The 27427-nt window shown below is 36.8% G+C and overlaps 1 long non-coding RNA gene across 1 annotated transcript; it reads left to right on the plus strand.

Moving 5' to 3' along the window:
• LOC134760329 (uncharacterized) lies at window positions 1–26692 on the plus strand. Its single transcript, XR_010137678.1, has 4 exons — window positions 1–218; window positions 9629–9779; window positions 21160–21233; window positions 25850–26692. It is a non-coding gene; the product is annotated as an uncharacterized LOC134760329 (long non-coding RNA).
• The last annotated feature ends 735 nt before the right edge of the window (window positions 26693–27427 follow it).

Raw genomic sequence — 27427 nt, forward strand, 5'->3', positions numbered from 1 at the left:
CTCTTCACCCCTAGACTACCATGGAAGATTGGAACCCAGGAATCCACAGAGAGAGCACAAGATTTCTATCTAGAAAAAGGGAGCAAAAGAGAAAGGAAGGGAGTGGATAGGGCAGGACTCTGTAGTTCAGGGGCCTGCAGTCTCTGCACCAGGACACCAGGAGACCTGACTCAGAGAAGAGACTAGAAACCAACAGAAAGAAACTAAAGAGCTGTCTGGTAAGCCAGTGATTAGTAACAAAGACATCTTCAAAATAAGTTGAGCTTTATCTATTAGTTATCCCTGAAATATAGCCTGGTCAGATACTAAGCTGCAGGGACATACATATCTCTTGGGAATTACCAAAAGGGAGAGAAGCATAGCCAATATCCTTTCTTCCACCTTCTCCAGCAATAACCGGGCTTATCACCTCCTGTTCAGCACTCAGACTCTTTCTCTGCAGACACACCAGAAACACCGTGATCCTAGACTCCTGCTAGGGAATCCAAGGCAACTTCTAAAGAAACATCTGATTTACAACTCTTCAGCATGGGATGGCTATACAAATAAGGAGGTCTTCCAACTGCTCTAGCCTGAGGGAATTGGATTTGGGAAAGAGAAATGACCAGTCAAGGCTTGGCAAGTCCTCTAGACCTGCACAGGATCAGAGAGTGGATCTTTGGTGGCCTGAGAACATTTGCACCCACTTTAGAGTTGCTTGTGTTATATGCAGGCTAAATCAATACATGAAGAGTAGTACTGAGTTTAAAAAACAAAAGAATAGGCCCATGGGTATAGCTCAGGGAGAAACTTCCTTACCTGAAAGCCTGAATGGGTGAAAGAAAAATGAATGTAACAGGAACAGAAAGGTGGAATTTGAGGCTTCATGGCAACAGCTCACAGATATGATTTTGATGGACTCTCAGTTTTCAAACATAAGACTAAAAGAGGGAAAAAAAGGCATGAGAGAGATGAAAGGGAAATGAACCAGAGTGCATGCACAGCCTTCTCTCTTGTTACCTCTACCAAATGAACCAGGAGAGGGGATAATTGAGGGCCTCCATTTAACCATCATGGGCAATGTTAACTTTGGCAGTCAGTGTTTACTGTAAAATATGTAACCAGTAACTGAAGTTGACGTTGACCTTGGCAGAGTTACTTAATTACCTTTTGTCAGTGAGACTCCTCCTTGAAGAAACCTCACTTTTCCATCCAAAAAACTGCGTTCCTTTGATACCCCAAATCCTCAGAATTTTGCAAAAAGATATTTTTGAATCTCAAAGGGCTATCTTTAATTAAACACACCAAACATATAAATATTCTAAAAAGGAAGTTATGGTATGAACAAATTTTGGCAAATAGCTTTGTCACCACGTACTATACTGGTTCTTCACATTAATTCCACATATGTATTATATGCATACATATATGTATGCATTCTCATTATAGAAAAAATTCTCAAGCGTCTGTATATATTTTTGAATGTTAATTCTTATAAAGAATTGGAAAGTCATAGCTCGAAGTGCAGGAATTACTTCAAAACAGTCTTTTTAATATGTGGAAAGAATGAATTATATAAGAGTTCATTTCTACATTTATTATGTTGACTTTTTGTAAAAACATGATATTCTTGTAAGTTAGCTATGGAAACTATAACCTGAAGCAAAGTATTTCATTAAAATGATCAATTATAGGAAAGAGATCTTCCCATAAATTGTTAATTGATATTTTCTGTCAAATCACCTTTGCAAATGACCCCCAGGAGTCTTAAATGTTGTGAAAACATCCTCACATTCAGAATCTGCCAACCTGCAGGTAGGGAGCTTCTTAGGAAAGTGGATAGAAACTAGTTACCAGGAGGTGTAAATACTTAGGTAGACACCCTTGCTCCAGACTGACCAGGAGCCAGCATTCCTCAAAATCAAACTCCAGGTTGAATTTATTGTTTTCAGCTAAGTTGCTGCCTTCAGGTTTTTGTGGTTTAACCCAAGGATTTTCTGAGTCAGCCAAGCCCCCGGATTGAGTACTTGTTGTGTATGATGTACTCTTCTAGGTCTTTGGGAAATGAAGTAATATTTCCAACAGCTATAAAAAAATAAACAGGGTCGAGCAGGTCCTAGTTAAGAAAGAGAATTTTATTTTTTTTTCCTTAGGTCTTAAGGAATGTAGAAATTGAGGTTTTTCATTTGTCATAGTGAAGAAAGATGACTTTTATATTATAGAAGCAGGTTAAGAGCTAAGCAGAATGTATCTTAAAGTATTCCCCAAATGAAAATGATTTGTATCTAGTTATACATTCATCTCTGGGTCTCTCCATTTTCTTATCAACAGGCTTTAAATAAAAGTCTTATTTAAATATGTAGCCTCTTTTCAATTTTGCTACAAAAAGATATATTGGATGATAAAGAAGAAATGTCCCCACAGGCCAGGAAAGTGTTGATGGCAGGAAAAATGAGGGGTCCTCAAGGGAAAGGTGTAGTCAGAGGATTAGAGCTGGGGATAGAAGAGTCTATTTCCTCCTTCAAATGGAAAGTCTTTTTCCATGGCCAGCTTTCAAGGTTAGGGTTTGATTTTATTGGTTGTGGCAGTGTTTTCTTTTTTTAACGTTGATTTTATATACCGTGAAGAACTGTGCTAGGTTCTTGGAACATAAAACAGATAAGACCTAGGCATTGCCCTAAGGGTGGTCAAGTTATCTTGATTAATTTGACTTTTTTTTAATCAAGGAAATTTTGATTTGCAGGGCATTTGTCGCGTCATTGTGTCGAAATATAAAATGACTATTTTAAAATAGCAATAATATTCTTAATCACACTTTACCTAATTTCTACCCCTCTTCCCAATTCTTACTCCTCCTACTCATGGGGCAGGAATGGAGCGGAGCCAAAAGTAGGAAAAGAAGCGCTCATTTTTTAATTTTAAAAGCTTGAAATATAATGGCTAATTGTTGAGGCCATGTAAAACTAGCTGTTTCATTGTAACTACATCTAAATGGCTGCATGAAATTGTTTACAGGGAACTTTCTTGGCCTCCTGACTCACAGGTTTCAGTAGAAACATGAAGCTGTCAGTCAGGTCATCTGGGTTTTCCAGGAGAAATGATTCAGAGCTGTGATTTCCAGCTGGGGGAGGTGCAGTACGATTGACTGTTTTTGCAAATACTTAATGTTGAAAAAGTTAATGATTGCATCTGCTTTAAATCTAGAGCAACCTTGGAGAAGAAAGATTTCACCCACAATTTCTCTTGCTTGATTTGATCAGAATCTCAAATGAGACCAACAACTGATTTGTTGACTTGGTTGATAGTTCCTAAGGGTTACTTTTGGCCAAATAGCTCTGTGCACTTCTGATTTAGAAGCTAAACTAGATCTGATCCTCTTTTAAACCTGTCGCACCAAGGCATGCATTTTGACTTGTGTATTCATGCTTGACCACACACTGAATTGTAATCAACTACTAAGACAGTTCCTTTCAATGTAGTGAGATGTGATATCCCAAACTACTCATCTTCCCAGTGTAGAATTCTCCAAAGTATGTGCCACAGAACATTAGTGACCTGAGCTTTTAGAAACTTTTCTATGAAAGACAAGATTTTTTTGGTTAAATGAGTATGGAAAACCTTGGTCTAAACAATGTGGAATGGATTTATTTACTCCAGGATTTCTCAAAACTTCAAATAGCAAAGTAAGAGAAGTGAATTAGCTGTGAGTCCTAGCTCTACCTCTTTGTAATTTTTACCTTGAGCAAGTTATTTAATCTTTCCAAGGCTTAATATACTTATCTCTAAGATGAGGATACAAATACCTACGTCACAGAATTGGTCAGTGGATTAAATAAGATAAAATACCAAAAGTGATAATTTTTGCCATTTGTTTTTGGGTGTATTTTGTATCATTGTGTTTCTACATCATCATACAATTTAGGTTGTGTTTTGGCATACCAAAATGTAGATTCAACTTTATTTTTAAAAATTTTATATATTTTTATTTACTTTTAGAGAAAGGGTCTTGCTCTGTTACCCAGCTGGTATGCACTGGCATGATCATATTTCATGATAACCTCGAACTCCTGAGCTCAAGTGATCCTCTCACCTGAGCCTCCTGAATAGCTGGGTCTACAGGCAGGATCTATAGGCATGTGTCCTCTCACCTCCAGCTATTCAGGAGGCTGGGGTGAGAGGATCACTTGAGCTCAGGAGTTTGCGGTTATAGTGAACTATGATCATGGCAGTGCACGCCAGCCTGGGTGGCAGAGCAAGACCCTTTCTCTAAAAGTAAGTAAGAATAAATAAAATTTTTTAAAAATTCTATTTAAAATCCAATTCTAATTTTAATTTGCAAACAAAGCAGAGGTATTGTTGAGCATTTAAAATTCTACTTAATCACTCTTCTATTAGATGCCCCATTGGAAATCACACAGCAAATCTCTGGGAATTATCTGACCATTTAATGTCCATTTTTATGTGACCTTGGTATTATCCTATACTAGTCATTGATTTTTCTATTGGAATTCTATAGACCTTTAAATGGCCTTCCACTAATGATGTCAATGTGTTTTAAAATATTGGAAAGATAAAGCAGTGCTTCCTACATACCATGCATGCTCTCGCTGAGAAGCTGAATCTCATCAGAGGCCCTGATCTTTGTCTCATATTACACTGAGTTGAGTTGCCCAGATTACTACTCAAGAGCCATCAGGATGTCTGAACTCTGGGTTTCCAGCCACTTACCTTATTTATTGTCACATTATCCATCTTCATCAGGGTACAATAAACATCTCTCCAGTGGGCACTATCTTGAAAATAGTTCAAGTATTGGGTTCAGCCCAAGAAGAACTTGAGTAAATCATACCTTTTCTGCTCTTTAGAATCTTTCCAGCCTACTTCATAAGAGACCCCATTTCAGAGACAGAGAGGACTTTATATATCCTTCAAATACTACTTTGTAAGCATGCCCTTTGGAAAAAAGAGATAATTGTGACTACACATAAGAAACCTAGTGATACACTATTGTTCACCTCATCGCGTTCTCTCTCCCCCACGACTGCAAACAATAGGCATTACATTTTCAGTTATTATATGAAGATTCTGAAGAATGGTAACATGTAAGTCCAATTCTTTTTTTGCACATGACTGTATTAGATATGAAACCTAGGTAAGAGCTAAATAAAGTGTTTGTTGTTTCCTATTAGGCATATATAATATCAAAGATGGGGTGTCCCATCCACCTGTGGGACAAGCAGGTTATAGTCAAGATTTTCAGGGAGGCTGTGGGCTCTGTGTGGCAGGATGATGGTCCCTTCTAAGTATACAGCTCATGTCAGTCATAGTGTATTGAGGACACCACAAGTGTCTTCTATATGCCAGGCTCTAAAGAGTAGCACAAAAGACCTCTGTCCTCAAAAGTTTATTTATAATACCAGGACATTCAAATGATGAAGGGCAAAAATAAGGCAACAGATAAACGCATAGTGCATCTGCAAATGCTGCAGGAGGTCAGAGGAGAAGAGATGCTAGTGGGCTGTAGACAAGCAAAATGACTTTCTCAGAAGAAAAAAGTCATTGGAACCTTTGAACCAGAGTAAGATTGGATTGGCCAAAAAGAGAAGGAAAGGATTCCTGGAAGTAGGAAAGGAGTGGCAAAGAGCAGAGTGTGAAGAACCCAGTAAAACAATTGCTGTGAGTGAAGTGAATTAAGAAAATAGCAAACGCTTTAGACAAGTAGCTTAGAGCAAGTTGAAGAAAAATTCTGAATCTATAATTTGGCTTTGATGGGTGGATTACGGGTGATATTGTAGGTTCTAGAAATGACTGTAGGAAAACAGAGCCTCAGGAAAATGGATTGGGTAGTTTTGTGCAGGAAAAGTTGGAAATGAAGAGTAAGGAGAGAGGTCACTGGGATGACCTAAGGGTGAGGTTACTGAAGACTTGGATGAGGGTCAAAGGAGGTGGGTGGAGACGAGATAAACAGAGAAACATTAAAAAGAATATCTTGCAATGGATGGATGATATCCTGAAATGCTTAGAAAGTGTAGTTAGTCAATGATGTGAAGAAAGTGTTATGTTTGAAACGTACGTGAAATGCTGTAAAAGTTATGGAGTTTAGAATTGTACTTGAGTTTGAATCCAAGCTTGCTTCTTAACAACCAACAGTGATCTCAGGAAAATTATTAAATTATTTATACTTAAATTTTCCCAAATCTAAAAGGAGAATAAAGTTGTTTATGTGAGGATTAAACAAACTAACACATAAAATGCCCAACACTAGTAGGCACTCAAAAAACATTAGGCCTTGTTTCTCTTAGGTAATCCTAAATCATGCCACAGGGAGCTAGAAACAAGAAACTGGAAATCAGGTTGAAGTTCAGTGGCTAGAAGTGAAGTTAACTACCATCTAAAAAGAGGTGGCAGTTTGAATCATAAGTAAGGTCCACAATTGTGTTGAGGAAATAACTAAATAAGGAAAAGAAGAAAAGGTGCATAAGATTTAGAGAAAACTTGAGAAAACAAAAAGAAGCACTACATAAAAAGATGAGCAGTACATAAGTGGTGTCTTTAGTATGTAATCACTCAGTAAAAACTAGCTGTTACTATTATTGTTGTTATTATTGTTAGAGATGATCAAAGGTATAAGAATGAACACTGGCAAGAACAATGTCATGATCACAAACCAGTAAACTAAGCTGCCAAGAGATTAGGATAGTATTGCAAAGCCATTTCATTCAAATGAAAGTAGTTGGTGACAAAGTATTTGACCTTTGTAATTCTCATCTCTAGTGGAAACTTCATCTTAATTTAGGAAAAAGACTATGTGATGCTCACATAACTACCTGAAATATGAATGATGCATGACTGGGTTAACCATCACCAAAAATACCTCTCCAGCTGATACCCAACCTGCCACAGAAAGAACAAAGAATCAGGGTCCTTAAAATAAATGCAATTGGCAAGCTATTCTAACATAGAGAAAAACAGGAAACCATGAAATATCAAAAAATAGAATTCCCTCTGATGATTTTTAATAAAGCCAAATGCCAAATATTGGCTTTCCCTTTTGTTAGAAAATGAATAAACAGTTTTGCAATGACCTGGAGGCTTGGATAGAATAAATAAATTATTGACACATGAGGAGTAGACAATTCTCCATCCACTGTTGAGCTTTTCATTTTTTTTGTGGAGCAGATGGTCTAAATAAAGCAGCCAAAAATAACAGGTGGGTTTTATTACATTAAACCATTGAAAATACTAAGCATCTACAGTTTAAATCATGTTCAAAATATTAAGCCTTAAAATAACTTTTTGAAAATAGTCTTTCATATTTGCAAGATACCTTTGTCCATCATCGATGATATCAAAGCACAGGGACCAAAGCATATATGAAAACATTTTTAGGGACAACAGGGGAAAGGCAGATAGGAAGGAACAGCTGCTCTTCATAGAAATGATTTTACATGGGGTTGTTAAACCATGTGGATACACACTAACTGAAATGGATAACATCACCTCTTCTGGGGCCAAACAAAGCTTGAGTCTAAGTCATTTCTATCAGAAGTCTGGTGGTTTCGCATGTCCTACACATCATCATTCAACATATGAACAGCAACTACAAAGAACCTCCTTTAATTTGTCAAATACATAACTTTAATTAGAATTCAAACTTCAGTCCAATAACACCTAACCTATATGCTATGTATGTGCCTTTTAATGTATATTTTCACAAGTCAAGGAAGGAAAAGAAGAGTCTGCAAGGTGGGAAGAGATAAGAGAAAATACATTGCCTGGCTCGTCAATGGAAGAGATACTGTAGCTAGCACCATTCAGAGATTGCTGTTGTTGTTGTTGTTTTGTATAGTATTCCTTATTAATTAAATACATTTGGTGACTAGTTTTAAAAATAAAAATCATGTCTTCTTATCATCCTTCTCCAATCTCCCACTTCCCTGGAATAAATACCATTAATATTTTCAAGAGTAACCTTCAGAATCTGAGCATGTACCTTGACAGTTGAAATGCTCAAACCATTAAGCCTACAATGAATTTTAGGAATCTTTTACATTTATAAAACATCTTCATCCCTATTGAATAATTTAAAACCATAGGCACCTTCCTGGGTGTGAAGCATGAATTATAAAAAATGGAATTATGTCTCTACTCAATGTTTGAAACTTGCTTTAAAAAAATTTCAACATTGCTTCATGGATCACTTTTACATGTACATGGAGATCTACTTTATACACGCCCTTTCTTTAGGTATATCCTGTTTATTTGATTATTCCCCGAAGGATGGGTATTTGTTACCTTCAAATGTCACTAACATAAAGCTCCAATTAATACCCTTGCTTATGTATGCTCTTACTTGTGCAATCACACAAGTATTTCTAAAGAACTTATTGCTAGAGGAAGGCTTGATAGATCAAAGATTTTGTGGATTTTCATTTCAATACCTCTTGGAATATCCATTTTCAAAACTTCCTCAATTTTCTTTTACTTTCAGTAAGTCATACTACATTTTTTCTTCTTTAAATCTAAAGTCCTATTTATTTAGGAGACATCTATGTCTCTTATTCTTTCATCTCAGGCTGGCCGCATTTGAGAATCAATTAAGAATTATGTACTTTGGCTGATCATATATGGGTCAGGGAAGAGGGTCTGTTGAAAGATAAAACAGTTTAAACTGTAAGTCATGAGCTCAGATAAATATTGGCATTGTCACTGGGACATGGAAGTAGTAATAATTAGGAGTAATAGTGTATATTTCATTGATAAATCACTTGATGTATAAATATGCCTTTTGGGCTTTGTTTGCCAAAAAATCTATCTTATGTAAGCTCAGTATGAATACAGATGCTTGCAAAAGAAAATATAGGGGGTGGGTATGTGGTGGCGATATGGGTTAAGAGATAATTTCTGCCTGACATAAAAAAGGAAAGGTGTGAAAAGTTGTTATTATGATAGTTGGAATGAGCCTATATATACAAGAATAAACACAGGAATGAGAAAAATAAAGAAATTGATCCTTTAAGAAGATCCTGAAGAAATGGAAATAAGAGCGTATTTTGATATGCAGAATACAGAGGTATTAACTAGCTATGAGTGTCAAGGAGCTACCTCAGGACTTGTCTCCCAAGAATCAAATTATATTACATGAAAATAGACAGTGGAATTGTGGTAGAAGCAGACTAGAACTAGAAAGCACAGCAAGTAAGGTCTGAGCAGGGCCAGCCTCACAACAGGAGACATGAGAAGGAGAATCTGGAACTCAGAAGATCTGGAACTTGGAAGATTCTTCAGTTGCTTAATGCAACAGTCCGGTGCATCTGGACTCTGAGGAGTGTCTGCAATGTGATTTCTTTTATATAGGTTTTAGACTCAGTGCAACAAACACAGATAGGGCAAATAGAACTGTCCCCAAATAGTGAGCTATTGAAGCCAAGAAGGGTCACATCACTCAGTTCTACTGAGGAAAGAAAAGCCAGACCTGGAGCACACTCCTTTCACTCATTGAATTTATTTCCCTTTAGCTGGGATCTCACCGTCCAGACCCACAGAACACTTCCTTTTTGTAAGTAATATTAGCACTGAGCCTAGAGGATATTAGGTAGTGTTGGCTTATGTTTTCCTAGTGTAGACTGAGTATTTTGTGGTTTTGCAGATACATATACAGATATACACTTGCACATGTGTATCCCAATTTAAAGCTGTATAGAAAATTAACTGAGGAACAGACTATGGGGTCTTTGATCTTCCTTCTCATCAAACTTGTGTCCCACCAACTTCAGGCCTGCTGGAGCTAGTTATTCTTGGTGAGTCAAGGTAACTGAGTTTCCAAGAGTTATTTTGGTCCATATGGAGTACTGTTGTATTCTTCCCATGTTTACACTTTCTCCAGGTGTTCAAGAAAATTATTGGTCCTTCTGTGACTGGCTTGTTTCACTAGAGTGTCTTCCAGATTCATCCATGTTGTCACACATGACAGGAATTCCTTTCTTATTAAGGCCACATAACATCCCATTGTATGTGTGTATCTCATTTCATGTAGGCTAAAATAATTCAACTAATAGAAGCAGAGCATAGAATGGTAGGTGCCAGGGGCTGATGGGAGGGAAAGATGGAGAATTGCTCAAGAGGTGTAAAGTTTCAGATATCCAAGATGAATAAGTTCTAGAGGTCTGCTGAACAATCTTGAAGTATACTTCACCATACTGCATCACGGACTTAAAAATTTTGTTCAGAGGGTAGATCCCATGTTGAGTATATTTACTGTAAAGAAAAAAACCCAAACAACAACAACAACAAAAATAACCCAGGGGCATGAGAAAACTTTTGGAGGTGATGGATTCATTTATTACCTTGATTGTGTTAATGGAAACAGTTGTATTCATATGTCCAAACTCATCACATTGTATACATTAAATATGTGCAGTTTTTTGTATATCAATTATATATTGATAAAACTGTCAATCAATCAATCAGTCATTCGATCTGTCCCTATTTATATATTAAAAGAAAAGAAAAGAAAAGCCAATGGTAGTTAGGAAGGCAGGGATTAAGAAAAACACTGAACAATTTAAAGGCAAATATTCTCCCCATATCATTGTCTATTCTGGCTGTGTCCATAATTACCTGCTCACCACTGGCAGGCTGGCATTGGTTTCTAATCAACTTTTTTTGTGTGTTGACTTTTTTGTGTGTGCTTCACGCTCCCTGTGCCCCTAGTGCCAGAGTCTCTACAGCAAATCTGTGCTTTTCCATTGCTGCTCTAAGATCAACCTTTCTTCTTTTCGTACTATAATGCTTTAGAACCTTAAAATCCTTGCTTATGTCAATCATTACCCTCAGTGTAGCTTCCTTTCTTCTGTCCTTCCCTTCCTCCTTTTTTCCATTCATGGTGGTTAAACACATGCACTCTAGAGTGAGATAGCATTGGTTCAATTTTGGCTATATCTATTAAACAGTAGTGTAATTTTGGTTATTTTCCTTTCAGGAAGATCCGGAGGAGTTAATAAGTTGTTCATTTTGTATGAGAATTAAAATGTGATAATGCATATCAAGTGATTGGCATAGCATCTGGCACCAGTATGCAGTAACAAAAATAATAACCTATTAGCCATATTGTTTATTATTCTTGTTAGTATTAAGCACCTTCTATTTTCTAGACACTGTGTAAGGTACTGAAAATACAAAGTTAGCTTATTATTTAAATAAACTATGGTCTCTTGAGAAATTTATAATCTGGTCAATGTTTCCAGCTAGACTTTATTTATTTATTTATTGAGACAGATTCTCGCTCTCTCGCCAGACTGGATGGAGTGCAGTGGCGTAATCTCGGCTCACTGCAACCTCCAACTCCCTAGTTTAAGTGATTCTCCTGCCTCAGCCTCTCGAATGACTGAGATTACAGCCACGCGCCACCATGCCCAGCTAATTTTTCTATTTTTAGTAGAGATGGGGTTTCACCATGTTGTCCAGGAGGGTCTCAATCTCTTATCCTTGTGATCTGCCCGCCTCAGCCTCCCAAAGTGCTGGGATTACAGGCATGAGCCACCGTGCCCGGACAACTTTATTCTTATTGCTGGTGCAAACACCTGGCGAGGTTTCTATCTACCTTTAAAAAAAGTTTGAACAGAACTAGAACCTCCAAAGTGTGTTGCTCATATTTTAACTCTATAACAAAAGTTTATTTTATACAGAGTGCAAGATGGCAAAACCAGCCCAGTCTTCTGGACATACAGTCAAGCTCCTGACTCTGTATTTCTCTTCTTGCGTGAGCAGAGAAAAAGCTCTTTATAACCATATTTATTGTGTTTTATCCTGTAGCCATACCTCTGGTATCAGGACAAATGATTCTATCCTCCTCTACCCCAAATTTTCTTGGGCAGAGGTAGTTGCAAGAATTGGGAAAATGATCCCGTGTTCTTAGTTCCTACAATCGATCTGTTCTAAGCATTTGATCACTCCCAGGGAAAGGAAGCCACTCCTACTGAGAACTAATAGAGAAAAAAAGGTTTTTACCTCCAATGAAACAAGGAAGTTTTCACAACTTCAAACTATAAGCACACCTACCAAATACTGCAACAAATATTCCTGTATCACAGAAGCATTCAACCTGTTAGGTTTCAATGAAAAGATCTCTGAAAAGGTTTCTGAAAAGATCTCAGGGTAGATGTAAGACTTCAAAGAAGAAATTATAAGACAAAAGATGAAGAAAAAAATGATCTAGCATGATCCAGAGGAAATATAAGAGAAAACCAAACCATGATAAAGATAAAAGTCATATTAGGAAAAAAATGATCAATGGAAACAAAAATGATTGCTTGGAAGTTGATATGTATGAAAGAAAAAGAGATCCTGTTTATACATAACTGGTGTCTCTGAAGAAGAGTGTGGAAAAAATGGAGCAATTAAAATTATAAAGCAATATCACAGGTGAAATGTCACAGAAATGAGAACAAACTCAAATCTGCAAATTGAAAGTGCACCCTGAAAAATTGACACAGAATCATCTGAGACATTTTGTGGAACTTACTGGACTTCAACAATGCAGAAAAACATCATATGAATGCTATGGACTGAATGTGTCCCTTCTGAAATGTACATGCTGAAATCCTAATCCCCAATGTGATGGTATTAGAAGGTGGGTCTTTTGGGAAGTAATTAGGTCATGGAGCTGGAGCCCTATGAATGGGATTAGTACCCTTATAAAAAGACAAGGGGCCAGGGAGAGGACACATGAGTGGGCACTTCCTTTCTCTCTCTCTGCTCTCCCTCATGAGAAGGTACAGAGGTAAGAAGACCATCAACAACTAGGAAAAGTGCCCTCACTAGCTACCCACCAGGATCCATTGGTGTCATAATCTTGGACTTTTTATACTCCAGATGGTGAGAAATAAATCTCTGCTGTTTAAGTCAACCATTGTGTGGTATTTTTGCTACAGCAGCATAAACTGACTAAGACAATGAGCATGAGACAAGAAAGGCAAATAGTGTACAAATGGGAAAATTCGGTTGGCTACAGATGTCTTTAAGGCAACATTCAATTCCTGAAGACAGTAGACAATATCTGAAAAGTCCTGAATGAGTGGCCCAGTAGTTTATACCATCTGCTCTTCAAACAAAACACAAGAGACATTTCCACAAAGTCAGCAACTTTGTTAGCAACTTAGGGACCAAAGCACTCTTTAGTAGAATGGATACCAGTCAGACAAGAGATGAAGCATAATAAAAACTCAATTATGAGCCAGACATGGTGGCTCATACCTGTAATTCCAGCACTTTGGTAGGCCTAGGCAGGACAGCTTGAGCCCAGGAGTTTGAGACCAGCATGGGCAACATGACGAGACTCTGTCCTTACATTTTTTTTTTTTAATTAGCCAGGTACGGTGGTGTGTGCCTTTAGTCCTAGCTACTTAAAAGGCTGAGGCTGGAGGATTGGTTGAACCCAGGAGTTCAAGGCTGCAGTGAGCCATTGTCGCATCACTGCTTTCCAGCCTTGGTGACTGAGTGAGACCCTGTCTCAAAATAAAAACCAAAAACATACATATGGAGAAGACATGGTAAAAAGACTGGCTGTAAATAGTGAATCAATTTAAGCACCGAATTATGGTTTCAAATCAAAAATAAAAATAGATACAATTTAAAATAGAAAAGTAATTTTGTATAAATCCTTTTATATTAAAATGTAAAGATTTTTAAGGGATTGAGTATCTCTTGAAGAAACCATTATTTCGGTTTTACTTAGTTTCTTTTTCTTTATTTGAATTCCGCAATTTTTATTTTAAACATCAAATATAGTATGATAATACTTTACATAATTTTTTTTCATTTTAGGTTCTGGGGTATATGTGCAGGTTTGTTACCTGGGTAAATTGCATGTCACTGAGGCTTAATGGATGCATGTGATTCCATTACCAAAGTAGTGAGCATAGTATTTGAAAGGTAATCTTCAAACCCATGTTTCCTCCCACCCCCTACACTCAAGCAGTCTCCAGGATCTATTATTCTCATCTTTATGTGTATTCTTGTTTATCTCCCACTTATAAGTGAGAATATGTGGTTTTCGGTTTTCTGTTCCTGCATGGGTTTGTTTAGGATAATGGCCTCCAGCTGCATCCATGTTGCTGCAAAGGACATGATTTCATTATCTTTACGGCTGCATAGTATTCCATGGTGTGTATAGACCACATTTTCTTTATTCAGTCCATTGTTGATGGTCATCTTAGTTGATTTCATGTGTTTGCTATTGTGAATAGCATTGTGATGAACATACAAGCGCATGTGTCTTTTTGGTAGACTGATTTATGTGTATAACCAGTCATGGGATTGCTGGGTCGAATGGTAGTTTTATGTTCTTTGAGAAATTATACTGCTTTCCACAGTGGCTGAACTAATTTACGTTCCCACCAGCCATGCATAAGTGTTTCATCATCTCTGTTACCTCGCCAGTATCTCACCAGCAACTTTTTAATAATAGCCATTCTTACTGGGGTTAAATGGTATCTCATTGTGGCTTTTATGTGCATTTCTCTAATAATTAATAGTGACGAAAATTTTTCATATATTTGTGGGTCACATGTATGTCTTGTTTTGAAAAGTGTCTGTTCACAACCTTTGCCCATTTTTAATGGGTTATTTGTTTTTTGCTTGCTGATTTGTTTAAGTTCCTTATAGATTCTGGATATTAGACCTTAGTTGTATATATAGTTTGTAAAAATTTTCTCTCATTCTGTAGGTTGTCTATTTACTCTCTTGATAGTTTCTTTTGCTTTGCAGAAGCTCTTTAATTAGATCCCACAATTTCTGCTTGCGTTTTTTTTTTTTTTTTTTTTGAGACAGAGTCTTGCTCTGTCACTCAGGCTGGAGTACAGTGGAGCAATCTCGGCTCACTGCAAGCTCTGCCTCCCGGGTTCATGCCATTCTCCTGCCTCAGCCTCCCAAGTAGCAGGGACTATAGGCGCCCACCACCACGCCTGGCTAATTTTTTTGTATTTTTAGTAGAGATGGAGTTTCACCGTGTTAGCCAGGATGTCTCGATCTCCTGACCTTGTGATCTGCCTGCCTCAGCCCTCCCAAAGTGCTGGGATTACAGGCGTGAGCTGCCGTGCCCAACCAATTTCTGTTTTTGTTGCAATTGCTTTTCAGGACTTAGTCGTAAATTTTTGCCAAGGCTGATATCCTGAATGGTGTTTCCTAGGTTTTCTTCTAGAGTTTTGATAGTTTTCAGTTTTACGTTTAAGTCATTAATCAATCTTGAGTTAATTTTTCTATATGGTGAAAAGAAGGGGCCTAGTTTCAGTCTTCCCTGTATGGATAGCCAGTTATCTCAGCATCATTTATTGAACAGAGAGTCCTTTCCTTATTGTTTGTTATTGTCAAGTTTGTAGAAGATCAGGTGGTTATAGGTGTGCAGCTTTATTTTTGAGATCTCTATCTTGTTCCATTGGTCTATGTGTCTGTTTTTGCACCAGTACCATGTTGTTTTGGATAATACTTTTTGCTCCATTTCCTACTGATCTCTCTGTAAGGAGGTGTATGAAATGGTGCTCAGCAAATAATAACTAGAGTAATGTGGAGGTGGTGAAAATTCATATGGTTTAAACAACATGTTTTCTTTATACTTTTTGAACTGCTTCGCTTTTTCTAAACAAGGAACTATTGATTTTACACAAAAGGCATTTACTTAGCTTCAATTCTAATAATGTAGGAGAAGAAATGTGAGTGGAAAGGAAATAAAGCAGTAACTATCTACTCTTTCTGAAATATCATAACTCAATCAGTGAGTTCAAAATCAGTTTAAAGACTGGTCACAGAATCATACTATTCTGTCTACATTTGTATATATTTAATATTTTCCTTAAGACAAATTTTTAAAACACTCAATTTGTAAGTTATTGAATAAAAGACCAAACTTTGGCATACATATAGTCCCAGAACATCTTAATATTGTGCCCAAGTTTCACTGTGAAAATAAAATGTCCTTTTCTTTTGTCTAGTTTGGCTGCTTCTCATATTAATGACAAAAATATTGGAGTCAATCAGGGATGAAAATTATTACTTCTGTAGCTTTTCATTTACAGAGGTGAATTTGTATATAAATTTTTTAGTCAGAAAAAACTGAGTTACACAACCTTTCTTTATCATTCTCATCTTAAAAAACTGTTTTTCATTTGATTTAAAACCAGACTAATTCAATGACAAAGTAACAAGGGAAGTAAAATTATGACAGATGAGGTTGGGCAGGCAGATGAATTTTGATGTGGTATCTGAAGCTAAAACCATGTTATAAAACTCATGTGATTCTATTTGTTTTAGTGGAATTACTAAGCATTTATTTGCCTCTCATGAGCAAAGTGTTTTATTACTGTATTACAGAATTTTCATAATGTCCAACAACCTTTTGTGTGCCAAGAGAAAGAGAGAGGGGAGGGAGAGTTGAATAAAAATGTAAAAAGAGCAAACAAAATATTTGTCTCTCTTTTACAAAACCATTTAAAATTCATTGAGTCCCCTTTATTAGCTAACCCAGTGTCATAAACAAAATACAAGGGAGAAGACTGTAATGTAACATTCTGAGGTCATGTAATGATCAGATTCATGAAATGCTGAAATAGGAACTTTACTCTCCTGACTCTTCTTCCTTGTAGTCAAGCAATGAAAGGAAAGAATGTTCGAAGTGGCAACTTATGACCTTACTGGGTCTCTGAGTGGTACAGTAAATGTGATTTTAGGGCAGAGAATAGAAAATATTCTATCTGCTATTTTCTTCAAAAGGTTTTAAGAAGTGCTTACCAAGTCCCTGCACTACCTAGGAAATGACACTAATACATTTAAGCAGATACAACTCCAGTTTTTCCAGGACAATGGTTTTTAACTTGGAGACCATGGATCTGTTGAACCAAGAATAAGTTTCAAAGGGTCTATGAAATTTTTACATTTCTATGTTTCTATATATATGACTTATAGAAGAGAGGGTCAGAAGTTAAGAACAAATGCTCTAGAAGTTATTTATCTGAATAATATTACAAAAAGCAAATAATTTAAAAAATTACATTAAATATTAATTTTTTTTGGAAATAGCATCCCATAAAATGTTGGGCTCACAGGAAACCTCTGAATACTAAAACAGAACTTGTTCTATATGTTTTATAAACCTACAAACTAGATTCTCCCAACCAAGAACACTCATAAACCTGACCTGATTACAACATACCTCAAAAATCCCAAGTGTATGTATATCTTCTGGGCTGGTGAACATGGTCTCCAACTCTTCAAGTTTTATGCACAGTAGTAGAGGCTAGAAGAGGAAGCTCAATTTGAATCCCAGGCGAATCTTTCCAAATTCCCCCACAAACAAAATGCAGTTAACATTTACAGAATAGAAGAGTGCTGTTGCATTCTTTTGGAATTTTAGTAAACTACTGTATGGGCCATGATACTTTTTACTTCTTCTCTTACAAGACTTATCTGAGAGGCCAAGAAAAAAATAACGTGTGTTATCAACATTCCTTAAAACTCTATAAGTCAACTTTACAGGTTGCAGGTAAAGTTGCAACCTGCAAAAGGTTGGAGGGAGTGTTAACAAAGCCCACTAGGTAGAGCTTTTCATATATCTCAGGAGAACATCTCTTGGGTCATATCTAAGAGCATATTAATTTTCTAGTTCTTTTCAAAGTAGTATATCACTGAGTAATGGTCTTCTGTTGGCCTTTGTATTATTTAATAAATACTTCATCTGTTCTTGTGATGTTGACATGTCAGAATTTCAAACCTAACTGGAAGAATGTTAAGTTGGAGGAATAATAAACTAGATCACCTTTGGAGCCAAAAACTGATGTGATCATGCCAAGAAAACAAAGTTATACTTTAGTGTTTTTGGAAACACTGAACTCTATACTTCCATTTTTGTTCCTCAAGTACCAAAAGGCATTTATTATGTTCTCAAATTGTTTGCTGCTCATATATGATGGAGTATTAAGTATAAAAATGGCACATCTCTTCTTTTTTTTCCAAATTGTACATGATTTGGTAGAAATGGGAAAGAAAAGAAAGGAACAAGTTAGTTATGTTCTTCCCTATCCCTATGTCTCTTGTCTTTCCAAGTGCAAGAATATTGTCTTTCTAATTCCTTCCATTAAGTATGCCACTTTTGATTCTGTATTTGTTCTCTTTCTAAAGAGTAGCTGACATGCTACTATTTTCATTATCATCTAGAAATATAGGAGACATTCTTCACTGAGAAAAATTCTCAACTGAAAAGCTATGACGTAAATTAAAACTGCAGTTCTTCTAGATGAAAATGTGACTACAACAGCAATTGACCTAACTGGCAATATTCTAAGCCAAAGAATATGATTAATTACTTTTTCTCTATTGTTTTCCACCTTTTAACAGGTGTTACTATAAATTTGGAAACAATAGGGTTCCAACAGCTCATGAATTGTGCAATGTTAATGCTGTCCATGAAATATTGTGTCCTGCTTTCTATAAGCAGTGAATGTGTTTGCTTTCTTTTAACACTCTAAAATTTATTAGCACATAGATTATGATGTGAAACACACTCATCATTCCACCAAGTTGCTATAATCAACGTGTCTAGAAGACCAGCACTATTAAGTCACTCCATATATCTTGGTGACTGAATGGTTGATCTTTCTCATCCCATTGACTAATGAGGAGACACTTGAAGTGATCTCTAAATTGGTATGCAACATGCTGTTGATTTATAGCAGCACCAAAACTATACTTAATGAGTTCTACGCTGCAGAGGTACCTGTAACTATAACGTTTCTTCCAGCGAAAATAACTATGGCACATTGACAAGTCAGCAGAATCTCTTGTCCTCAACTCTTCTTTTTCTTCCCTCTTTCCTTCAACCTTTCAACTATTACCCAAAGTCCAACAGGACCACATTTTGATATTTTTATTTTGAAAGCATCGTAATTCTAAGCTTTTAAGAATTATCTTTATCACTAGTAGATAAAGTCCAGATAAAGTCACGTGGGGTGATTGTGGTATAATGGTGGCATTGACAATACCTGTTTGCAAAACACATTTCAGTTAATAAAGTTTTATCACAAGCATAATTATCTCAGTATTACCAATAATCAGATTGGATCTCTAGATTAATTGACATGAGCTATGTCATGCCAGACTGATTGGCAGATCCATGATTTGGGCTAGTTCTTTGAGGTCTAGTTAGGTGCTCTTTCTACTACATCATATTGTGACTATGCAGCCATTTTGTTCCCAAAAGCAACATTTTCAACAAGGAAAGAGGATTTTATAAAGGCCTACATAAGGAGACAATGACAGGATATGATTTGAGCACTGCTATGTGACAGTGTGACAGAAAAACTCACTCATCTTTAAATCCCTCTTCAACTAGACTATAACAAATGTCTAACATTTTAACATTAGTAATACATTCCCTCAAGCAAAGACTTATTTTTCACACATACCCCTGTTAAAATGCAAATATTCCAAAAGGCAAAAATTCAAGTGACGAAGAGAGTCAATTTATTACATTTATTTTTAATGCTAGGTGAGAAGAAATTGAACACAGGCAGGTAAGTATTCAGTTTAGGAAGATTTGCTATAAATGTGTCCTGCTAAGGAGAGCAGTTCTGAGCATTTTGTGACAATAGGGTTTTTTTCTGGATTAAGTTTTGGCAACATTACAGTGCTAATGTGGGCCTCGAGTGTTTTTTTATTACTGTTTATTAGTCTTGAGTGTTTGTATTAGTGTTTCTTAAGACACTAAAAAGAAGCCAGATTTTCCTAGCAACAGAGTCCAAGGGAAAAAGAAGAAAAAAATAATAAATAATAAAAAGGAGTCAGAAGCATTGTGAAATTATTCATTTGGCATGCTGTTTAGTGACCACTTTTAACCACTTCCTTTTTCAATTATTGTTTTCATATTTTCTTGGGAAATTCTACTGCTCAGGGTAGAAGGTAGACAACGGGGACAATGAAAGGAAACTATAGGCTTGGTGTATTACTCAGGGTTTTCCAGAGAAACAGAACAAATAAGATATAGATAGATAGAAAGATAGATAGATAGACAGATAGAGAATTGGCTCACCAGAAATTGTGGGGGATGAGAAATCCCAGCATCTGCTGTCTGCAAGCTAGAAAACCAGAAAGCTCGCGATGCAATTCAATCCCACTCTGAAAGCCTAAGAAAGGGGTGGGGGAACTGCTGGTATAAGTCCCAGACTCTGAAGGCCCCAAAACTAGGAGCTCCCATGTCCAAGGGCAGGAGAAGATGGATGTTCAAGTTCAAGAAGACAGAGAGAGAATTCACCCTTCCTCCTCTTTATGCTCAGGTCCTCAGTGGATTGGATGATGCCTGCACACATTGGTGAGGGTGGATCTTCTTGACTCTGGCTATGATTCAAATGCTAATCTCTTTGCATAAACACATTTAGAAATAATGTCTTACCATCTCTCTAGGCATCCCTTACTCAGTCAAGTTGACACATAAAATTAATCATCACGCTTGGGGTCTGGAATAAGGTGGAAGAAGCAAGACTAAAGAAAGTCTGTTGAGATCTCTCTGAGATGGAATTATCACATCAGCAATGCCTAGTCTTTCGAGTTATAGACATCTTTATATATTTGATAAAAGCAATCACTCCTCTCTCCAGAAGAATGCATATAACATGGCACAAAATTTTACGTAGAATTTTGAAAGAATCATGATCTACCTGAACACCAAATATAGACTACTAAGAGACCTATGGAACTTACATATTAAAATTTGCACTAGAGGCCATGATTCATAAATATAGGCACTTCAATCTTTTTATTATTGTAGCCTCAGTGCCAAATATCATGTCTGAGCACATGGAAGGTACTCAACAACTAATTTCTAAATAAATAGACTTCAATAGTAGTAGGCACCAGTAAGAAAAGAATAAATGACTGCTATATACAAACACATGTGTTAATCTTAAGAAAAAATAATGTGGTTGGGAGACAACTGTCCTTGGATATCTCAGGGTGTATGCATGATCTAGGCATTCTGAGTAAAGGATATTGGCAAACATGCCCTAGAAGCTAGAGATGGTGTCTCCCTAAAGATACAAACTCATAGAGACATGCAAATTAATAAAGTCTCTTTCCTCTCTTTCAGATACATTTGTTCACATTACAGGTTAGTAATCTTATCTTCTTCTTCTTTCCCAGAAGATATGTTTAAATTGCAAAGTAAAAGTCTTTCTCTCTAGGAAGCAGAGTGACAGGTGTGCCAGCCAGTATATGTAAGTTGCAAGTCTCGTAATTTGGGGTTCCTCCCTTGTGATGCAAGCCCATTGCATATGTAGGTAAGCATCTGGCTGTCACTGCATCAGCTTGTGGGGATTGGAGAACAGGAAACTGCTGCTCAGATGCTGCTTTGGCTACTCTTTTCCTATAAGTAATAAACAGTCTGTGTCTCTTACAGAGAGCTTTGTTTTCTTTTGTCAGCACAGGTATATAAAACTATGACAAACTAATTTGTTATATCACACATGGAGGTAATCACAGTTCTATTATAGTTTCAGACAACATGAAGGAAACCAGACATTAATAGAGAAAATTTTGTATGATTTATCTTACATTCAGGAAAAAGCAAAACTAATCTTCAGTGATAGAAATCAGAGTTGTGTTTTTCTCTGGGGTATATGAACTGAAAAGAGAAAGGAAGAAGTCTTCTGGAGTGTTTACAATGATCTATATATTGCTTTAGATGGTGGTTACATGAATATAAATATTCAATTATTACCTAAGATTTGTGTAGTGTACTGCATGTGTGCTATACCTCAATAAAATATTGCATAACAGAAAGGCCAATAGAAAAATGCCCTTTAAATTTCAGCAAGAAGTTAAGCTTAAGAAGAGAGCATATGTCTCCAAAAGCTTTTTATGAGGTACTTGACCCAACCTCTCTGATGTATTTTCACTGTTACATAGCATCAGAGTGTGCCATACATCACCTAGTTAATTATTCCTGCTGCCAGAGCTGGGAAACCTGGAAGGCTTGTATAATGGCTAATTTTATGTGTTGACATGGCTAGGCCATGGGTTGCCCAGATATTTGAAAAGATCAAACATTATTTGGATGTTTCTGTGGGATGTTTCTGGGTGAGATTAACATTTAAGTTGATGGACTTTGAGTAAAGCAGAAAAACCTCTGTAATGTGGTGGGCCTCATCCAATCAACCAAAGGCCTGAATCAAACAAAAAGATTAGCTTCCCTTGAGCAAGACAGAATTCAGCAGACTGCCTTCAGCCTTCATCAGCAACATCAGCAATTCCTGATTCTGTAGCAGATGGCCTCAGACTCGAACTGGAACATCAGCATCAGCTCTGCTGAGTCTCTAGCCTGCCATCCTACATCCTGCAGATTCTGGACTTGCTGGCCTCCATAGTAACGTGAGCCAATGTTTTATAATAAATATTTTTATACACGCTCCCATACACAAAGATGATCCCTGACTTACAACGATTTGACTTATGATTTTTTGACTTTACAATGATACAAAAGACATACAAATTCAGTAGAAACTATGCTTTGAATACCCATAGAACCATTCTGTTTTTCACTTTCAGTACAGTATTCAATAAATTATATAAGATATTCAACACTTTATTATATGATAGGCTTTGTGTTAGTTTTGCCCAACTTCAGGTTAGTGGAAGTGTTTTGAACACACTTAAGGTAGGCTAGGCTAAGATACGATGTTTGTTAGGTGTATTAAATGCGTTTTTGTCTTATGATGGGTTTATCACGATATTACCCCATCATAAGTCAACGAACATCTGTGTATACACACACACACACACACTTTCTACATATATATGTATGTGTACATACAGACACACACACACTTGCACCCCCACACACATGCACCCTATTGGTTGTGTTCTCTTGAGAACTCTAATAGAGCTTATCAATCTCAAAAGTTCAATATCACCATCACTTTTACTAATTATACGGCCTTGCCTGTCCTGTCTTATTGTCTTCAAATATGGCAGAAAACCACATCTCAATCCTTACTATACTCTGCTTAAAGTCCATTCCTTCCTTGTGATTAATCATCTCTACTTCTGCTTGTTTTTTACTGAAATAACAGGTGTGCATAGACAAAATCGTGAAACCATATTGAGAATATCATGTGTTTGGGAACTCAGAAGGGCCAAAACCTGGGATGTCATCAAAAAATCAATCAAAATTTTCTGGAAATCAATATTGTAACAGTATCTTTTTTTTTTTTTTTTCTTGAGATGGAGTCTTGCTTTGTTGCCCAGGCTGGAGTGCAGTGGCATGATCTTGGCTCACTGCAACCTCTGCCTTCCGGGTTCAAGCAATTTTTTCTGCCTCAGCCTCCTGAGTAGCTGGGATTACAGGCACCCGCCACCATGCCCAGCTAGTTTTTGTATCTTTTAGTAGAGATGGGGTTTTACCATGTTGGCCAGGCTGGTCTTGAACTCCTGACTTCAGGTGATCCACCTGTCTCAGCCTCCCAAAGTGTTGGGATTACAGGCGTGAGCCACCACGCCTGCCTGTAATAGTATCTTTAAACTAGTCTGCTCCTCAGTTTTCCCCTCTCCTTTCTGTATTTTGCTGTATTCTTCATTATATTCTTGCTAAATATACTACCTCCATTGAACATATGACAAGACATAGCGTTATTCAATAGTGGATGAGGATTGGAACATATAATTCTGGCTTCCTGATTATCACGACCCTTTTATATCTATTTACATAATATCTTTAGAAGGTATAGTATATAGAATACATTTATTTTAGTTGAGTTTTATATCCAGTAACAGCTATTAAATTTTACATTTAATCCTAACTGGACTAGTTCAAAATTCATAAGACTAAACACATTTCTCAGTTTTTGCTTTTTTCTCTTAGTTGATTTTATAAAGCTATATAAGACCAACATTCACATAAAAGACAACTTTTACCAACTATTGTGTTTTCTGGCTCCTAAGTTAATTGTACTAATACATATTTTAAAGGAAATTTGTCAATCAGATAAATGTCTTTTTAGATAAAAATATAAGAGCAGCAGTGATGGCTGCTGACATTTATTGGAATATGCACAAATGTCTCACCATAGCTTGTTAAATAACTATTTTCCTGCTGAAAATATGTTTAACTTTTACCACCTTAGCAAAAGTGGATCTGATAGCAATTCTCAGAGCAGATCTCTAATTTGGTAAATAGCCCACAGAGGTATTTTATTTACGTGTTTCAAATCCTTTTTCAAAAAGTAAGGTCTACTTCAATAAAATGGAGGGATAATTTTTACACACACACACATACACACACTCTCAGACTTTATCTCTAAGAAGAGTATGGTGGCCATGAGAATGCATTTCACAAATCACAGAGCATAATTTTCTGATGGCTTTCACTTCTGTATGCTGAAGTTTATCTCCACATTCTGACTGAGGCTATGGCTTCCACCGGCTGCACCCAGCCAGTGCCTGATCGCATCAGGGATGCTAAAGCAGGCCCATTCCTGATACATGTAGAACTCCTTTGATGATGACTTTGGCTCAAGACCTCCCCCTAGTGAACTTTCCTTAGAACTACACGGCAGGCTAGGGGCTTCCACCTGGAGCATCCGCGGTGGAGAGCCTCCTCCTCTCCTCTCAGGATGAGACCTCCGCCACCGCGGTCTAATGGCTTTCCAGGTCTCCCCAGTATCCCTCTCCATTTTCTCTCCCTGGTGTCTTCCATAATAGGTCATTTGCATGTTTAATTCTTGATATCTGATTCTCAAAGGACAAAAGCTAACAAATACAGAGATATTTTATTATTGAAACAGTTTCTTGAGATAAAGACTATGTTTTTAATGACGTCTATATAGAGAAGAATACACTAAAGGATAACAGAGAACGGGAAATAGAAAAAAGAAGATGGTACTCAAAGGGCTGGCAGAGAAACAATATCAAAGAGAAGAGAAAGATAGAAGAGGTGAAAGCCAGAGGCTCCCAAAAAGGGAGGTGGAGACAGATAGTAAAAAAGAAATAGCATCAGATGATGAATACAATGGCAAGAAAATCTGACTCCATGTTCCCGAACTTAGCAATGCTGTCAGCTTCTTGCTTATCCTTCACCCCAGGGTGCTGTGGATAAGGAGGTGAAGGAGACGGAAAAGTTACCGAAGAGAACAGAAACTCATCTAACATCATCTTTCATCTCTAGTCATTCTTCATGTGGTTCATCCTTCTCAGCCTGAATAAAAAAGTTTCTCTAGAGGCACGAGTGTCTACAATTTCAGATTTTAAAAGGCAAAATTTGCAGCTTTTTTAAAGTTCTTGTAAACATCTAGCATGTTTTATAATTTAGATATCTATTTAAAAAGATTGGTCTTGTTTAAAATGCAGGATTGATAAATTAAGGGACATTTTCCCTCCTCTTAAAACACTTAGCCAATCTTAGTCAATTTGGACTGCTAAAACAGAAGGCCATAGACTGGGTGGCTTAAACAACATTTATTTTTCACAGTTCTGGAGGCTGGGAAGTCTAAGATCAAGGCATAAGCAGATCCAGTTTCTGGTGAGGGCTCTCTTTCTAGTTTAAAGACGATGATCTTGTATCCTCATATGGCAAAGAGAGATCATTTCTCTCTTGCTCCTTCTTATAAGGGCCCCAATATCATTCATGGGGCTCCACCATCATGACCGAATTACCTTCCAAAGGCATTACCTTCCAATACCAAAATAATCATAGGAATTAGAATTTCAACTCAATTTTGGAATGACACAAACATTTAGTTCATAAGAGTAGCCAAGATGTTCTTTCATTTAATCTTTTTCCTTTCTTTTATTCCTTTATCTCCTGTTGCTTAAAGGAATCATCATTTTTCTTTTCTAGGTGTCAACAGTTTTGGCATTGCAGAAGACCATGGAGACAACTTTTTTATTCCTTCATCACAAAAGGACTGAAGATACAAAAATGAGTTTTTCTTTCCTATGGCCTTGGACTAGCTATATACTGTAGTAATTAGCAAGCAGGCTCTGAATTACACGAGCCCCTCCCACTGACTCTTGTACTTTTTAGCTATAAGAACCTAAGCATGAACTTCGCAGAGCTCCAGTGCTTCTGTTTTGAAAAGAGATAATATTTCCTATGGGATAGGGTTGTCTGGGGGTACTAAATGAGAAATACATACAAAGTACTTAATGGAAGGCATGTAGGACTCAATAGAGGTAGCTATTAAATTGTATGTAAGTAACAAATCCTGATAATGTTCAATTCTGAATAAAACTTAGCAAGGTAGTTTTATTGTCTTTATTATTTTTTATTGATTAGAAAACTGATCCTAAAGTAAGTTAATTAATTTTCCCATAGAAATACCCATTTATTGTACAAATTGGTGATTTTCAAACCTAGATCTATTTTCCACTGTCTTGCAGCAATGCTGTGCAGAGCTGGGCCTGCCTCATGCCCTTGGCATACCTGTGAGTTACTGTGTAAGCTGTGTTCACCTGCTAAAGAGTTCATCTTCCAGAAAAATCAGAGAGATACTATGGGCAAAAGCCCAGAATTCCTTAAGAGTATAGGAAGATGTACAATGAACACTCCCACCCACTAAGAAGGAAGAACAATTAAAGACTGAACTATGGTGATACCATATTTTTACATCCGAAGGCACTGCACCACAGGCCCACAATGAACATTTAGCTCTCATAAGTCTCCACATTCTTTATTCTGTTTTTGGAAAAGCTTCCTGTTTCTAATTTGACAAGCCATCTGCCTTGTTAGCTTTGCTTCCTTTATCATTTTTTTTTTTTACCTTTGAAAATAAACTCTAGAAGCAGCCCCACGTAAGGCAAAGAAAAATAATGAAGAAAAACATGTGCCAAGGGCTTCACCACCACAACGTTCATCCCTAGTGTTTTTAGTTTGTCGATTTGTTTTGCTTGATTGGAGGTCCACTGAATAGGAATATAATTTCTATGCTACTGCCTGTATGCAAATACAATCATTCACTATTTCTTAATATAAAATTGCAAGATGGCTTACTTTTAGAAATACAGAGGGAAATGTAATTAAGTATTGAAAACAGTTTCTCTTTTCCAGTCAAAAGTGTCTGAATAACTTCTATTTATATACTACTCTGTAATTGCCAAAGCACTTTTATATGTATCATTAGATTTAATCCTCCTATTTACCTTCTCTGGGATTAAATTAGCTTGTAGTTGAGGATGGGGTGGGGTAGATTTTGTGAAATTTCTACAGATTCTGCTGTGTGCTCCCTTCCTCTTGTTTAAATATAGGAATTTTAGGAATCTGCACAGGTCTCTTAATTTATCACATACGCCTCAGGTAAAAAAACTGGCTTAGGCACAGGGTAAAAACAGACTTAATGTGTCCCTTCCAGGTAAACATTTGCATTTTAAGCACATTTAATTATCTCTGAAATTCCGCATTTGACCCTTTCACCTTCCC

The sequence above is a fragment of the Pongo abelii genome, chromosome 17 (genome assembly GCF_028885655.2).
Source record: "Pongo abelii isolate AG06213 chromosome 17, NHGRI_mPonAbe1-v2.0_pri, whole genome shotgun sequence".
NCBI classification, from domain to species: domain Eukaryota; kingdom Metazoa; phylum Chordata; class Mammalia; order Primates; family Hominidae; genus Pongo; species Pongo abelii.